Source organism: Sorex araneus, chromosome 6 (genome assembly GCF_027595985.1).
Source record: "Sorex araneus isolate mSorAra2 chromosome 6, mSorAra2.pri, whole genome shotgun sequence".
Taxonomy (NCBI): Eukaryota; Metazoa; Chordata; class Mammalia; order Eulipotyphla; family Soricidae; genus Sorex; species Sorex araneus.
In genome coordinates this window covers 79138500-79156199 of record NC_073307.1, presented here as the reverse complement: position 1 = coordinate 79156199, position 17700 = coordinate 79138500, and the positions used below count along the sequence as shown (strand labels likewise).

At 39.5% G+C, this 17700-nt stretch overlaps 1 pseudogene; it reads right to left on the bottom strand.

Moving 5' to 3' along the window:
* Positions 1-1654: 1654 nt before the first annotated feature.
* LOC101540361 (60S ribosomal protein L10-like) lies at positions 1655-2292 on the bottom strand (annotated as a pseudogene).
* Positions 2293-17700: the final 15408 nt, after the last annotated feature.

Below are 17700 nucleotides of genomic sequence, written 5' to 3'. Positions count from 1 at the left end.
CCTGGCTTGTGCCCAGACTTACTCCTGGCTCTGTCCTCAGGGATCACTTGCAGCAGGGCTCAGGGGGCCATGTCTGGTGCCAGGGATTGAATGTGGGTCAGTCATGAGCAAGGCAAGTCCTTACTTTGTATATTTTCTCTTCAGCCCCAGAAGGAAAAAGTTACACTCTTGGAGGAGAATAAAAAAAAATTCTTGAGGATCCCAGGGGCTAAAACAGAATTTAAAATTTTATTACTAAAATACAGGGTGCTAGAAACTGGAATACTAATTCTCCTAAACTCTGGAGGTGTTCATAAGTCATGAGAAAACTGTTAGAATAAGATGGAGATGTGGGTTTATAATTGAACATGTTGATGCAGGCTCATGGCTGCACATCTTGAACCTTACATATGGGATGAGTATGGGATTCAGCAGATGAGAATCAGGGCTAAGAAATGCAATAGAGGAGTCTTATGGTGCTTTATAGAAAAGAACATCAACTTCTGCATTGGCCCATCCTAAAGGAATTTGAATAAAAAACAATTGATTGGTAATTGTTTCCTGAAAACTTTCTGGACTTTGATATATGTACAGGGTATTGGAGGACAAAAAAAATTACAGGCTGCTTCAGGAGTTTCTGGAACCATGAAAAAGAAAGAAATGGTGAATAAGGATCTGTATTCATTGTGATGCTTTTAAAACTTAAATCAAATAGGTAAGAATTTATTTTACTTTTTAAATATCATCAGAAAATTTCATATTAAAGAAACAAGACACCAGTATATACTTATTAGAATGCCATCGCTGGAATACTGATGACACCAAGTGCTGGTCAAGATGTAGAAGAACAGGAACCCTGTACATTACTGAAGATAATTTGGTGTGATTTTGAAGACAATTTGGTATATATGTATGTATATATATGTGTGTGTGTGTATACATATGTATATACTTACAAAACCATCATATTCTTACCATAGGATCCAACAAATTGTGTTTCTCAATAGCCAAATGAACAAAAAAGTTACCATTTAGTAGGTGAAGTAATAAACTGTTATGAGCAAAAATGTAATATCCCTTGGTACCAAAAAGAAAAAAATTCTTCAATCTATGGAAGGAACTTAAATTTCATATTACTAAATGGAAGAAGCCATTCTTAAGAGATTCAGTCCTGTATGATGCCAACTATAGGACTATGGGAGAGGCAAAATGATGGAGATAGAAAATAAAATGATTAGTAGTTTCCAGGTATGGTGTCGGAAAGCATAAATAATCAGAACACAGAATACTTTTAGAGCACTGAAACTAATATATCAAAATAATAAAATAGTATCATATATTTGCTCAAACACATAAACTCTAGAGATCTGTAAGATATTGATTTTGGATTACTATGAAGTGATTATATTGGTTTATTATTGGCAGAAAAATATAACACTTTCTTGGGGCATTGGGAGGATAATTGGGAGGATGTGTGTGTGTGTGTGTGTGTGTGTAATGGAGGGTATGTAGAAAATCTCTGTACTTTCCTCACAATGTTTTAAAATCAGAGACACCTCTAAAAATATTTTTTTTGTTTTTTTGATTAAAAACCAGGTTTTATTGTGGTGGGTGGGATGGGGAGCTTGGGTGCTGGGGTGGGGAAAAGGGACTAGAGGGCACAGCTCCAAGGCTCTCAAGAATGCAGTGCCCGCCCCTTGTCCAGGGGCCCACGGTTGGGGACGTATTTGACGCCACAGCCATCCGGCTTGAGCCGCTTCGCGTTGAACTTGGTGAAACCCCACTTCTTGGAGATGTGGATCTTCTGGCGACCAGGAAACTTGAACTTGGCCCGACGGAGAGCCTCAATCACATGCTCCTTGTTCTGCAGTTTGGTGCGGATGGACATGATGACCTGGCCAACGTGGCCCCTGGCCCCCGTGCCCTGGGGCTTTCCGAAGGCTCCCCGCATGCCCGTTTGGAGCCTGTCGGCCCCGGCAGGACAGCATCTTGGAGACGCGGGTGACGTGGGAGGGTGAGACGCACTCGGGTGTGAAAGCCATCCTAGCCGCAGCTTTTCACCGTGTACTTGTTGGCACAAGCGCGGGCGGCCTCCAGAGCTTCCGAAGAAAGCGGCTCGTATTCCCCCGACACCCTGTGATCGCAGAGCGGGAACTCGTCCACCTTGGCCCAAGTCGAAGATGCGAATCTTGGCATCTGGGACTCCTCGACAGAAGCGAGACTTCGGATATGGCTTGTTCTTACAGTACCGATAGCACCGGCCGGGTCGACGGCCCATGGTGACACCAGGACCTTCACTGGCGCGCCGAAGGGAAAGAGCACCTCTAAAAATAATTTAAGAAAAAAAGTAATCCTTTTCAGTATATTTTAATGCTTTACCACCCCCAGCAATTATAGTTCTAACAAATAATTTAGTAATGCACAAAGGAAGAAAAAGGCCAAATATCTTGTCAGCCCTTATAGACTGCATAAAAGCAGTTGTGGTGTTTGAGTCGGTGATATCAGAGATGGTCCCATAGAGGTGACATTTGCCTTGAGAGAAAGGGTAGAGTTTTTCAAAGTAGAAAAGAAGATAACACATAACCGGGACCTGAAAGATAGTAAGAGGCCTTGCACACAGCTAAAATTGTGTTTGATCAGCACTTCATATGGTCCCTGGAGCGCAGCCAGGAGTGATTGCTGAACACAGAGTCAGAAGTAAGCCCTGAGAGCAAAACAAAAGCAAAACAAAGCATCCTGTAGAAGGTATGAAGTTGTTTCCTGATATAGCTGAAAATGATAAAATTCAGGAATATCACACTGATAGCTCTGACTTGGGTAGAAGGGAAATATGCAAAAATAATCAAGTCTATTGCACTCCTATAGAGAAATATTTGCCTTCATGCATCCACCCAACACTCCCCTGCCCAGCATGAGACATTTAAATTTTTCCTGTAGTTTTGTTCTGGGCATTGTCGAATAGTGGAGGCCCACTGCTGATGAGTGTCTGGAGCTGAGGTCAGGCTGAAACAAAAGAAGCAAATGAAAGTAAGTATTCTAGAAGCTCTATTAATAGATGTGTAGGCAGTGGGGATCAAAAAATATTGCAAGGTATTGTTATGCTTTGAAAGATAACTCCAGCAATGGTATGGAAATTTTCCTTTGTTTATAAGGACTGTGATTTACAGTACTATTGCTGGTAGTATTTCTTGGGTACAATGTTCCAACAGCGTATCTTCCACTAGAGTGTCTCCTTCCTTCCACCACCATTTTTGCCATCTGTTTCTGCCCGCATTATACTCCACCTCACAAGCTCAGTTTACAGGCTCTGGCCCTTGGGCATTTATTTCTTTCCTATGTGTTTTTATATCCTACATGGGATAGAGATCATTTTGTATCTGTCCCTCCTCTTCTGACTGATTTCACTCAGCACAATTCTCTCCAGATCTATCCATGCAGCCACAAAATACATTATTTTGTTTTTTTTTTATAGTCAAGTAGTAGTACATTGTCTACATATATCATAGTTTATCCAGTCACCTGTTCTTGGACACTTGGGTTTCCAGATTTTGACTAATATGAATAGTGCTCCAATGAATATAGGAGTTTGGATGTCTTTTCTGAATAGAGCTTTTGGATCTATGGGGGTAAATACCAAGGAGTGAAATTGTTGGGTCATATGGAAACAATTAGTTTTTTGAGAAGTGTCTATATTATTTGCCCCAAATGGTTGAGCCAGTTGGCATTCCTACCAACAGTGGATGAGGGTACCTTTTCTCCCAAAACACCAGTTGTTTTCTATCTTTTTGATATGTGTCAGTCTCAGTGGTGTGAGGTAACTTTCACTGTTTTTTTAATTTTTTAAAAAAAATTTATAAGTTAGTTCACAATATTTGATTACATTTAATATTCAAACACCAAACCCACCACCATTACACCTTCCCACCATTAAATTTGGGATGTTTCCATCCCAAGCCCCAAGCCCTGTCCCAAAACACAACCGAAAGAATATATTTTGTATTGCCTGTTATGAAGAACTGCTGAACATACTTACAAAAATGTGTTCATATAGGAAACAGTGGAAGAGTGTTCTATTTTGGCAGGAGCCATTATGACATTCTATAGGATATCACTAACTTAATGTTGTTAAAGTTTGGGTGATGTGAGCTTTGGTATATATATATCTAAAAATATGTATATATGCATATTACATATATTTCCCTCTATGATTTGTTGCCTACTGTCTGATTCCCATAAAATATGGTGTGGTAATTAGGGAGAATGGGTAGGGAATGTCTTATGATGTGTCTCGGCTGCGCGGTTCAGGAATATGTTCACTCCTATGTGAGACGGCCCAAGCATGTGGAGCGGCCTGGAGCGTGATGGCAGTTGGGTTGTAGAGGTGGCTGCTGGGGTTGGGTCCCTTGGGACAGAGAGGGCTCTCACCCGCCCCCCTCTGGGGCACCCCGAGTGAAAACAGCCTGGCACGGAGTCTAGTGGCATGGCTATGGGGACCTCATGGTATGCTCCCTTCTGGGAAAAGCAGCTGTGTGATCTGAATGGTGGCTGATGACGAGATTATCTGGCGCTGGCAGAGGGTGACTTATGGGAGTTGACCCTCGTGTCGCCGGAGACTGGGGGAAACAGGCAGAGGATCTCCACCCCCAGGTCCCGTTGAGTTCAGAGTCCAAGGTCACAAAGTTCTGCATTACCTAGGTTCTGTGGGACTTCACTCGTGCATAAGGCTCGGCCAGAACGTGTCGGGAGGGGCCTAGACTGTGGCGGTGGTTGGGTTGTGGAGGTCGACTGCCAAGGCTTGGGTCCCTTGGGGCAGTGAGGGCTCTCACTTGCCCCACTCTGGGGCGCCCTCAGTGAACACAGCCTGGCGTGGAGTCTGGTGGCATGGCTAGGGGACCTATTGGTATGCTCCCTTCCGGGAGAAGCAGCCATGTCAACTTTCACTATTTTAATTTTCACTTCCCTGATGATAAGTGATGGAGAACATTTTTCACATACCTATTGTTCATCTGCATATCTTCTCTGAGGGTGTTTCTGTTCATCTTTTTTCTATCTCTTCCTTTCTTGTTTGGGAGCCATGACCAGCAGTGCTCTGGGTCTATTCTTGTATCTGTGTTCAGGAGTGATCCCTAAGAGTGCTTGGGGAGCCATATATGGTAGTAGGGATTCAAAAAGAATGATCTTCCTCCAATTTATTATTTTTTGTTCAGTTTTACAGGCATTTTATATACAAATAGTTTCTTTTGCAGTGCAGAAGCTTCTTAGTTTGAGGTAGTTTCATTTATCATTTCATTTGTTTAGTCAGTGGGATTCAATCATTGAATATACCTCTAGATTCAATGTTGTGAAGTGTTATCCGTATGCTTTACTCAGTATATTTTATTGATTTAGGTCTGATATAGAGGTCTTTTGTTCATTTTGAATTTACTTTTGTGCATGGCATGAAAAAGGGATTTGAGTTCATTTTTCATAGGTTACTAGCAAGTTTTCCAAAAAGAAAAATAGGCTTTGTTTGCTTCATTTCATACTTTGTTCCTTTGTAAAGAGTTAATTGTCCCAGTGCTTGGTGATTTGTCTGGCTCCTCAACTCTATTTCATTGGAATGAACATCTAATGTTATTTCAATATCAAGCTGTCTTGATTACTAAAATTTTAAAATATAATTTAAAATTGGCAGAGTCTCTTGCCCCTGCGCCTGGCTGTTTTCACCAGGGCCCCTCAGAGTGGGGTGGGTTGAGTTTCCCTCCCCGCCCCGAGTAGAGCCCCAGCAGCTGAAGACCTCCGGAACCCAGCCACAGCCATGCTCAAGGCCCCTCTCCACACATTCGGATGAGCCTCATGCATGAAGGAACCGGCAGAGGAACCCAGGTGTGTGGGACCTGGGGCTGGTATCTCCAAGCCTGCTCAGATCAGGACTGGGCCACCTCTACCCAGACACCCCATTTTCCTGTAGCTTGGCAGCCACACCCACAAACTGCCCCCAGCCCATGTAATCCCATCAATGGCAAAGATCTGGAAACTATAAAACGATGCTCCCGGAAGATAGACAACCTCATATAGCCTAGTTCTCCCTCTCAGAGAACCTGGCAAGGTACCGAGAGCATCCTGCCTGCACAGCAGAGCCTGGCAAGCTCTCCGTGGTGTATTCGATATGCCAAATACAGTAACAATGATGGGTCTCATTCCCCTTACCCTGAAAGAGCCTCCAATGCGACACCCTGGGAAAAACGAATAAACAGAAGCTGCTAAAATCTCAGGGCTAGGACAAAATGGAGATGTTACTGGCGCCCACTCGAGAAAGTCAATGAACAATGGAATGACAGTGATATAGTGATAACTAATGTGATTCTTTTAAGGCTAGGACCAAATCAGCCACTTGTCTATTAGGTTTATCTTCTTACATGTGTAGATCTGACTGAAAACAGTGTTTGCCTCATGAAATGCACTCAAATAACTCATTTGCTTCTCTTTGGTCAGATTGTCAAATAATTGTCCATATATGCAGTTCCTAGTATGATGCCCAGACACTGCAGGCATTTACTGTGGAATAGAAGCACAAGGACTTGAGTATCTTTCTGGTGAGCACAAAGGCAGAAGAGTCACAGGTGAAAATCATGGCAACAGCTGATGTCATAATGCTCCATTTAACTGCCTATGGGTTGAACCCCTTGAGGGTAGCAGATGGCTGACACCAGAGAAGCTACATCAAAGGGGAGTGAGGAGTGAAAACGCAGGGGAAATTTTCATACCAGAAGAACCACCAAGATACTGAAGGAAGCATGGAGGATATAAGTAACTCTTCAGGTAACAATCTGGGGGGTGGATTTTATTCCACACACTAGAACACCAGGTATTTCTGAAATAGAATTTTATGATGAAAATAAAAATCCTCACTCTTAATTAATGAGGTGGTCATACAAAGAGGAGCCTTCTGACAATTCCCACTCTTAGAGTTTCTCATTCATTTGTCTCTGTTATCTCCTGACTTGGTCCTTCACTGTCCAACCTTAGCCAGTCTATGGGTCTCAGTTTTGATCTTTACACCAATTACTGTTTGGACCCTCCACCTATGTGTTACCTGATCCTATTTTTCCTGAGCCCACCACATCTCTGATGGCAGGCAGGAGCTAAGACAGGGATGGGATTGTAGAAAAAGGCACTTACATTGGAACAACGCAACTCTGTGTCTATAGCCTCCAGCTAAATGACATGGTGGGGTGTCCTTGAGAGGGAAAAGATGGAGAGTAGAAGCAATTATTTACAGAGATGATGGAGCTATGTGGAATGTTTCAGCAAATGAAAAAGAAAGCAAAAAAGACTTGCCAAGTTGCAGTGTGAATGCATCATTGAAACCAAACACCAGGCGTGTGTAGTAGTAGAATAGTGCTGCTGTTGCTTAGGAAATATTTGGCCTGCTTTAATTTTTCTTGCTTATTTCTAAAACAAACACTTGTTTCAGCTTTGTAATTCTTAAGGTTTTAAGGAACATGGGAAAGAACAATTTTGTTCTGGTTTTATGTACCTCGTTTGGTCTTTAGCAAATTATAGCCTGTCACTGGCTACAATTTCAGTGACTTTCATGATAGGGGCAGGCTGCTTGCAGTCAGCCAGGCTCTGTGTCCTCAATTCCTGCCCAATGAATCCCTGATTAGAGTCATTCTCACAAAGACTCTGACCTCTAACTCTGTCAAATTCCTTGTTTGTACACACCTTATTTTCTTTCTCCTCTTCCTCATCCCTCTTCCAGGTTCTGATTGATGTTAACAGAATAACATCCCATCCAACCCCCAATTGCTTCACACATATATTAACCATATATCACATACCCTTATATACTTGTTAGACCTATCCACACTTACACCCATGAAGCATACATATGCCATCCCTACCACCCTCTACATCCACATCTGCACGCAACTCTTTAACCATAGATACACACACCTACTTGCATATACCCATTCCCTATACCAAACTATACCCATTCTGTATATATATATATATATATACACTCACACAGCCACACTCTCACTCATGTATATCAATATACTCATCATTACCCCACCCAGTATACCCACAATCAACACCCTCTCCCCCTCTATGCACTTGATTCTTGTCCTCCAATCGTGCTAACAATGAGGGGACACCCCAAATTTTTTCACAAATTTTCCATTTTCCTCATTTAGAAAGTTTTGAGTATTTATAGACCTGCTTGGTGTTTGTGCTTTCTGTGTTATTGATTTTTCTCACTGAACTTGATAGAATTGTATGTAATTTCCCCATTGCTTTTCTAAAGTGCCCCCATGTAGAGAAGGGCTCTCTAAATCAATGATGGTTGGAGAGATGGCTCAGTATTGGAAATGTGTGCTGAAAGTAGATAAAGGACTAAATATGATTGCCTCTCAGTATCTGTATTGCAAACCATAATGCCCCAAAGTAGAGAGAGAGTAAGAAGGAAATTGTCTGCCATAGAAGCAGGGGGAGGGGTGGGCTGGGGTGGGGGGTATACTGGGGTCATTGGTGGCAGAAAATGTGCACTGGTGGAGGGATGGGTGTTTGATCATTGTAATGTGAAAGCTTTATAACTGTACTTCATGGTGATTTAGTAAAATTAAAATAATAATAATAATAAATAATGTGCTCCCATGCAGAAACTTTTTAATTTGATAAAGTTCAATTTGTTTATTTTTGTTTCTGTTGTCTTTGCCGATGGAGTCATACCATTGAAAAATCCTTTGGGGTCCAAATCATGGAGTGTCCTGCCTATATTTTTCTCAATGTGTTTTATAGAATTTGGCTTATCTGGTTTAATATTGAAGTCTTTTCAATTCACTCTCAAAATCTTTTAAATTTACTTTAATTTGATTTTTGTTTAAGGTGCAATATATGGATCCAGTTGTGGTTTTGTTGTTTTTTTTTTATCTATAGCTATCTTGAAGAGGATGATTTTGGGGTGGTAGGAACAGGTGATGCTCAGGAATTGCTTCTGGCTCTTTACTTATGAATCAATCCTGGTGGTGCTTGGGAAACCATATGGAGTGCCAGGGACTGAACTTGGGTCAACTTATTTTAAGACAAGCACTATTTCTCTGGCCCATGAAGAACTATCTTCAATCTAGTTCATGTAGCTATCTTCTTTATTGTAAAGAAGTTGTCCGTACATCTGCAGGTCATTATCATTGGATTCTCAATTCTAAACCATTGTTCTAACAGTCTATAATTATTTCAGTTCCATGCTGGTTTGATTGCTATGTGTTTGTAGTAGTTTGGAGTTCAGGTACAGCAATATCTTCAAATTATTTTTCAAAATGACTTTAGCTATTTAGGGTGTTTTATGGTTTAATACACATTTTATCAGTTATCATTCTAATTTTTGGAAGAATGTCATCAGAATTTTGATGGGGGTTGCATTGAATCTATATAATTTTGGTATGATGGTCATTTTGACAGTGTTGATTTTTCTAAACCATGAGCATGAAATATTTTTTCATCTCCTAAGGTTCTCATCTATTTCTTTCTTCAGTAACCTATAGTTCTCCAGGAAAAGGTTTTTCAGTTCTTTTGTTGATTGCTAGATGCTTGATCTTTTGGGGGCATTATTCTGATTTGAGTATTATTTTAATCTCATTATCTTATAGTTTACTACTTACATAAAATGCAACATATTTTTGTGTATTTATTTTTTAGCTTACTACTTGATTCTGTGCTCAGCAATCTTAGTTTTTTAGTTGTAGAAAATAAGAAAATGTGTAGACGAGGGCTGAAGCTATTTAGGGGAAAAATACTATTAGTCCCTTAACAGTCAACCAACGTGGTGGTGCTGAGGGTAGAGCCTGGTCCAGCTATCTTTGTGCCCCCATTTTACCTTTGCTATCTCTGTGCCCCCGTTTTACTTCCTTTCTGTCAGTACTTCTGGAACTTGTGGAGAAGGTAGTTTCTATTTCATTGCTATTTGTCCAGTTCAATATGTTTGTAAAACATGACTAAAAAATTTATAGAATTTAAAATATTTAGATATTCAATAGATATAAAATTATTCTGTTACATTTGTGTGAATTTTTTTAATACTTAAAATTTTTGTATGTTTTTCGAACCAGCAGAGAACCCTGGTTCGATTCTTCCACCCCTCTTGGGGAGGCCGGCAAGCTATAGAGAGTATCCCACCCACACGGCAGAGCCTGGCAAGCTCCCAGTGACGTATTCGATATGCCAAAAACAGTAACAACAAGTCTCACAATGGAGACGTTACTGGTGATCACTTGAGAAAATCGATGAACAATGGGACAACAGTGCTACAGTGCTACTACTTTGCTGTATATTGGCTTTTGTTTCTAGAGGTTTTGGGCGAATCCTTATCATCCTCTCTATATATTATCAGGTTCCATGCAAATTTTAGCAACTTGACTTCTTATTTCCCAAATTGGATTTCTTTATTTATTTGGGCTGGAGCAATAGCACAGCGGGTAGGGCGTTTGCCTTGCATGCAGCTGACCTGGGTTTGATTCCTCCGCCCTCGAGGAGAGCCCTGCAAGCTACCGAGAGTATCCTGCCCACACGGCAGAGCCTGGCAAGCTACCTGTGGTGTATTCAATGTGTCAAAAACAGTAACAAGTCTCACAATGGAGATGTTACTGGTGCCCGTTGGAGCAAATAGATGAGCAATGGGTTGACAGTGATACAGTGATTTATTTATTTATTTATTTATTTATTTATTTATTGCTTTTTGGGTCACACCCAGCAATGCACAGGGGTTACTCCTGGCTCTGCACTCAGGAATTACTCCTGGCAGTGCTCAGGGAACCATATGGGATGCTGGGAATTGAACCTGGGTCGGCTGCATGCAAGGCAAATGTCCTACCTTCTGTGCTATCGCTCCAGACCCTGATTTAATTTTTCTTGCCTAGCTGCTCCATCTATGACTTCAAGTAGTTATATTGTATAAAAAGTAGAAAAATTAGAGCTTTGTGCCTGGTCTCAGAGGGAAGGCTTTTAGTTGTTTTTATTTTTTTCCCTAATCATTGAACATAATACTGTCCAAGGATTTGTTGTACATGTTTGTTACTATCTTGTGGAAGTTCCCTTCCTCCTCTTTTGTTAAGGGTTAAAAATATTTTTAAAATTGTAATCAAAATTCTATAGTTTATAATGCTAATAATCTTTTCTCACGTTGATGATTCACACACCACACCCAACAACCTCTTCTCTCAGGGACCCAAACATCCTTCACTCTCAAAATCCCCAACTCAATTGTATGGATCAATTATCCCATTACTAAGGCCTTTGGACCTTTTTTGCTTAACCTTGATGTGTATATTTAGGTTCTATAGATTAGAGACTTTATTCTGTATTCATTATTATCTTTTTACTGAGTTCAAGTAGCATGATATGTATTCTCTAGTTACATTCATGTTATTGCAAAGTGCATGATATTTTCTTTGTTAGAGTTGCATAGTATTACATTGTGTATATGTTCCACAACTTCTTTATTCATCTATGGTGGGGTTGTTTCTGTAGTTTGACAATTGAACTAAGTGTGGCACTGAACATATGTGTGCCTATATTCTTTGAGTTAGCACTGTAGCACTGTCATCCCGTTGCTCATTGATTTGCTTCAGCGGGCACCAGTAATGTCTCTATTGTGAGACTTGTTATTACTGTTTTTGGCATATCGAATATGCCACGGGTAGCTTGCCAGGCTCTGCCGTGTGGATGGGATACTCTTGGTAGCTTGCTGGGCTTTCCGAGAGGGATGGAGGAATCAAACCTGGATTGGCCTTGTGCAAGGCAAACCCCCTACCCGCTGTGCTATCGCTCCAGTCCATTCTTTGGAGCAAAGAAGAGGTATTCCTGGGTTGTATGGTTGCTCTATTCCTATTTTTTTGAAATATCTCTATATTGCTTTCCATACAGGCTGAACAAGATGACATTCCCACCAACAGTGGATGAGGGTCCCTTTTATAAACCACAACCCCACTTCACTGAATGTTTCCAGACTTTTGGATATGTGCCTTTGTCCCAGGTGTAAGATATGTATTTATTGCTTTGATTTTCATTTCCCCTAATCATGAATGATAATTTTTTCATATTCCTGTTAGCCATTTGTTGTCTTTTTTAAGGAAGTGTCTCCATCTCTTTGCCCCATTAATGGAGGGGGTGGTGTTGAATTTTTTGTTGTTGATCTTTGTGAGTTCATTATAGATCTTGGAAGTCAGCCCTCTATCTGACATATAGATTGTGTGTAAATATTTTCTTCCATTATGTCCGTTATCTCTTTATTAGTGCTTGAATTTCTTTCATTGAACAGAAGCTTTTTAATTTGATGTTATCCCATTGGTTTTGTTTTTGTTGTCTTTGCTGTCTGGTCCTCTTGTTGAAGATTTCTCTAAAATCAATCTCCTGGAGAATCTCCTGGGTTTTTTTTCAATATATTTTATGGATTCTGATATAGTCTCAAGATATGAATCCACTTTGAGCTTACTTTTGTAAAGAATGTGAGATATGGTTTTAATTGAATTTTTAAATTAATCCCTTCCCTTCCCTCCACCAATATCCCATTTACCCACACACCTCTATCCTGCTCCCTTAGCAGGCACAAAATAATTTACTTCATATTGCCTATTACAAAATATATCACATAATGGTATTAATAAACTCATTGTCTGAGAAGTTGCTGAGCTGTTAGGTGCTAGGTAAGCCTTTTGTGCTATTATTGCCTTTGCACATTGAACTTAGTGGGTTTTTATGCAACTTTTCCATTTAATTTTCTGTCTACCTACTGAGTTTTCAGTACCGTGAACTTTGTAGATGCTGCATAGCCTCATATGCAGTCATATACTCCAGTAGCTGTATCACAAAAGGATTCAGCAGTATGGTGTCTTGGGTCTACCAGGTTTGACAATGCTGTGGCTTCTCTCTGAGATTGGTAGTGGGACTGGGCTGTGTAAAAGTGAGCATAAGCAGGTATGGATGGGTGGAATGCTGGGTACTCTAAAAAGGACTGCCCCATTCTGAGAAGGCCCCTGTGGTCTGGACTGGGAGACCAGGACTACCAGGTTTGAGTTGACTGTGGCTTCTCAAATAGTGATGATTTGACTTCTTTGTTTCCATTGAATTCCTTTGATGTCTTTTTCTTGTTTGATTGCTTTGGCAAGGACTTCCAAAACTATGTTGATTAAGAGCAGTCACAAAGGAAATCCTTGGTTTGTGCCTCATATCAAGGTAAAGGATTTCAGGTTTTCATCAATAAGTATAATATTGCCTGTCAGTTTGTTGTAGATAGCCATTACTATCTTAAAGCATGTTTCTTCTGGGTTTTTTTTGGTTTTTTAAAAAAATTATGAATGGTTATTTGATCTTATAAAATAAGATCCTTCTCTGCGTTGGTTTGTCAATGAAGAGACCATATGGTTTTTATTTTTCTTTATGTTGATATATGTATTACATTAATTGATTTATGTATATGAAAATATACTTATATCCCTGGGATAGACCTAACTTGATCTTGGTGTATGATACTTTTGATATATTGCTAGATTAAGTTCCTAGGATTGTGCTGATGACCTTTCTTTAATATTTATTGGGATATTGATCTGTAAATTGAACTTTAATAGTGCCCAGCCGTTTTAGGTATCAGTGTGATACTGGCTTCAAGGAAATTTAAGATTTTTGTTTTTCCAACCTGTTGTGAGAGCTTGAACAGTATTTTGGCTTTGAAGTTTTGGAATAACTCACTAGCAAATCCATCTGGACCTAGGCTTTTCTTCTTTCAGAGATTTTAATTACTCAATATTGGTATATTTAGGTATCCTGTTTCCTCTTGGTTCCATCTTGGGAATTCCTACATTCTAAGAATCCATACATTTTCATTTAGGTTCTTGAGCTTGGTAGCATTAAATTGTTCATCTCTTATGTTTTTATTTATCTTTTTGTATTTATAAGGTGTCTCATGATTTTTCCTGTTATCTTTGATTCTATTTATTTTTTCCTCATAGTCGAGCTTAGGGTCTGTCAATCTTATTTACTCTTTCAATAAAACTCTAGCTGATAGGTTAGATTGGTAATTTGAGGCCTTTCCTATGTGTGCTTGAACTGCTATAAATTTTTCTATCAGTACTGCTTTTGCTTTGTATCCCATAGATTCTGGTAGTTGGTATCTTTATTTCATTAATTTTGAGAAACTTTTGATTTTTTTAATTTCCTATTTGATCCAGTTATTTAGAAGTATGTTGTTAGTTTCCAGGTATTTAGCCTTTTTTTCCCATTTTCTTTTTATAAACAATATCTAGTTTTTTGGCTTTGTCATCTGAGAAGATACTTGGTAGGTTTTCCATTTTTGTAAATTTATGGATGTTTGAATTGTGTCCTATTGAGTGATGTATCTTGGAGAATGTCCCATCTGCCATGGAGAAGAAGAATGTGTATTTAGTTATTTTGGAGTGGAGGGTTCTGAATACATGTGTGTGTGTGTGTGTGTGTTTCACCAGTTATTTTAATTAATCCTTTAAATTTCTTCCTTCCTTATTAGTCTTGCCTTGTTTATATATCCAATGATGAGAGTGGAGTATTGAAGTATCCCACCACTGTGGTGCTGCCATTGATATATTTCCTCAGGTTTCTTAGCAGTTGCTGTATAAACTTTTGTTATCTTCATTGGGTGCATGTATGTTAATGAGAGTTAAGTCTTCCTGATCTATTGATCCCTTGATCAATATGTAATATTCTTCCCTGTAAAATCTATGCACACCGAAGGGTGTGTGTTCATGGGCTCTCCAGGCAGCTGTCTCACCGCCCGAGTTCCGTACTCTGGAGCCGCTGTGTATGGGTGGATCAGGATGGCTATTGGTTGGCCAAGGACAGGCAAAGAAAGAACGAGGACCAAGCTGGTTGCCAATTAGTTACCGTTTACTCAATCTTTTGTTTCTTTCTCTGCTTCTCTCCCGGCTCTCAATCTGGCCCCCAACCCACTCTTACAGCCTAGTTAAATCCCCCCAGCATGAGGAGGTTGGGGCTTACACATAGGTGTGGTCACAATCAATAGGGTTAAAGTTCTTTCCATCAGGGGATGCTGCTTCTCGGACAGATTCTCTTTCAGCAGGACCCACCCAAGGGCAAATCCCATGAATGTGTTTTTCCTCTCCTCATCCAGCAAACATATAAGCTTTCTTAATATTAATCATTTTGTATGGACACAGTAAGAGATGCATTAAGCTTATAGAATTGCTCTCCTGGGGCCATCTTGATCTCAGACCACAGTGCTCAGGCCAGATTAGTCTTTCCTATCCCTAACAGAGTTCTAGTCTCATCGTTACTTTTGGATCATGACAGCATTTGTCCATTATCAAGCTCTTATAGTTAAGAATTAGGCACTTTGTGGCCACTCAACACCTTTATTGCAAACCACAACAGCTAATTAGAGGGAGAGAACAGAAGGGAATGCCCTGCCACAGTGACAGGGTGGGGTGGGGGGAGATGGGATTGGGGAGGATGGGAGGGATGCTGGGTTTACTGGTGGTGGAGTATGGGCACTGGTGAAGGGATGGGTTCCCGAACTTTGTAGGGGGGAAGCATAAGCACAGATGTGTATAAATCCGTAACTGTACCCTCATGGTGATTCATTAATTAAAAATAAATAAATTTATTATTAAAAAAAATAAAATAAAAAATTCTTAAAAAAAAAAAAAGAATTAGGCACTTTGGCCAGGCCCATCTCGATGCCAGGGTAGCACATAACTCACCACTTGCCCTGGGTCCATCCCGTCTCTCGTCGGGACCCTGCTTTTGGGGTGCTAGGAACTGAGGGCAACTGAGGCTTAAGTTGAGAAAGCAGATGCCCAGAGATGAATAATATTCAAAGCTAATTAAATCCCAAATTACAAAAGCATAATATTATCTTCTTGTGTCTATACAAAAAGGACATTGTTTTAAAGTAAACTATTCAAAAGACACAAGGAGGGGAGAAAGGCAATATTAACTTACAATATAACTTCAGTGTTCTAGAAAGAACTGACCTTACAAATTAACAGAGTCTGATTAGGGGGAAAAACTGATTAACTGTTTGGGAAAGAGATCATAGAGAAGTGGTTACAGATAGACAAAGGAATGGGAGTGACTCGGGAGCATCTTGATGGATAAACCTAAGCTCCTTGTGGCAAGGGGGAAAGGACAAAGCAATGTCATTGTATACTTCCTCATCTCTTATTGTCTTTCTTAGTTTGAATGCTATATGGTATGAAATCAGTATGACCATACCTGCCTTTTTTATGTCTGCCAGTAGCCTGTATAATTATCTTCCAATCATTGACTCTAAACCTGTGTTTATCATATAAATTTGTGTGTCTCATGTAAACAAGAAAAAAGTTGTATTTTGTTTCCTGATCCATCCTGTACTCTGTGTCATTTATGGAAGAATTCAATTCATTGATATTCAGGAAGATTATTGATATGAATGTATATATTGCTGTGTTTATATATGATGTTTGCTTGCATTATGCAGTATTTCCATTTTATAATGGCTCTTTCCAGGACTGGACAAGATCCCAAATATGTTCTCAGCTTCTTTTTGTTTGAGAAGGCTTGTTGAGTTTTTTTTTAATCATTTTTAATGGATTAATAGATTGTTGAATTTTGTCAAAAGCATTGCTTGATATGATCATATAGTTTTATTTTTCCTTTTGTTTATATGGTATATTACATTAATTGATTTACCTATATTGATATGTTATTGCATTCCTCACTTTGTGGTATAAGATCCTTTTGATATGGGATTTAGTTGGCTAAGATTTTCTTGAGGAATTTTGCATTAATGTTCATCAGTGAAATTGATCTGAAGTTTTCTTTTTTAGTAATGTCTCTATCTGCATTGGATAGTAGTGTAATATTGGTTTCATAGAAGCTAAGAGTCCTAATTGTGAAAGTATTGTGAAATACTTTGGGAGCATATTTAATAAGACTTCATTGACTAGAAGTCACCAGTAAACCTGTCTGGACTAGGAATATTGTCTTGAAGATATTTTAAATTACTGCTTTAATTTTTTTTTTGTATTTGATCTGTTCAGGTTTTCTATTTTCTCCTTGTTCAGTTTTGGGAAATTGTGTTGTCTAGGAATTTATCTTTTTCTTCAGTTTGAAAGCATAGAGGTGTTCATAACAACCTCATCATCCTTTTTTTTTTTTTTTTTGGGTCACACCCGGCAAGGCACAGGGGTTACTCCTGCCTCTGCACTCAGGAATTACCCCTGGCGGTGCTCAGGGGACCATATGGGATGCTGGGAATTGGACCTGGGTCGGCCGCGTGCAAGGCAAATGCCCTCCCTGCTGTGCTATCGCTCCAGCCCCACAACCTCATCATCTTTTATTTTCTTAGGAGGTCTATTGAAATTTGTCCTCTTTTGTATCTTGATTTGGTTTTTTACCTTCTGTTTTTTCCTTGTGAGTTTTGCTAAGGATTTGTCTATCTTGTTAATTCTTTTAAAGAACAAGCTTCAAGTTTTATTGATCCTTGGTATTATTTTCTTGGGTTTTGTGTATTTATTTATGCTCTAATATTTAGTATTTCATTGCTTACATTAGTTTTGGGATTAGCAATTGTTTATCCTTTTCTAGTTTCTTAACATGTGTTAAAGTTGTTGGTTTGATTTTAAGCTTATTTTTGTAATATAGACCTGTAAAGGTTTTAGTCTACCCACACATCCTTTGTCATATGAATGACAAAGAAGCTAAGTATAATTA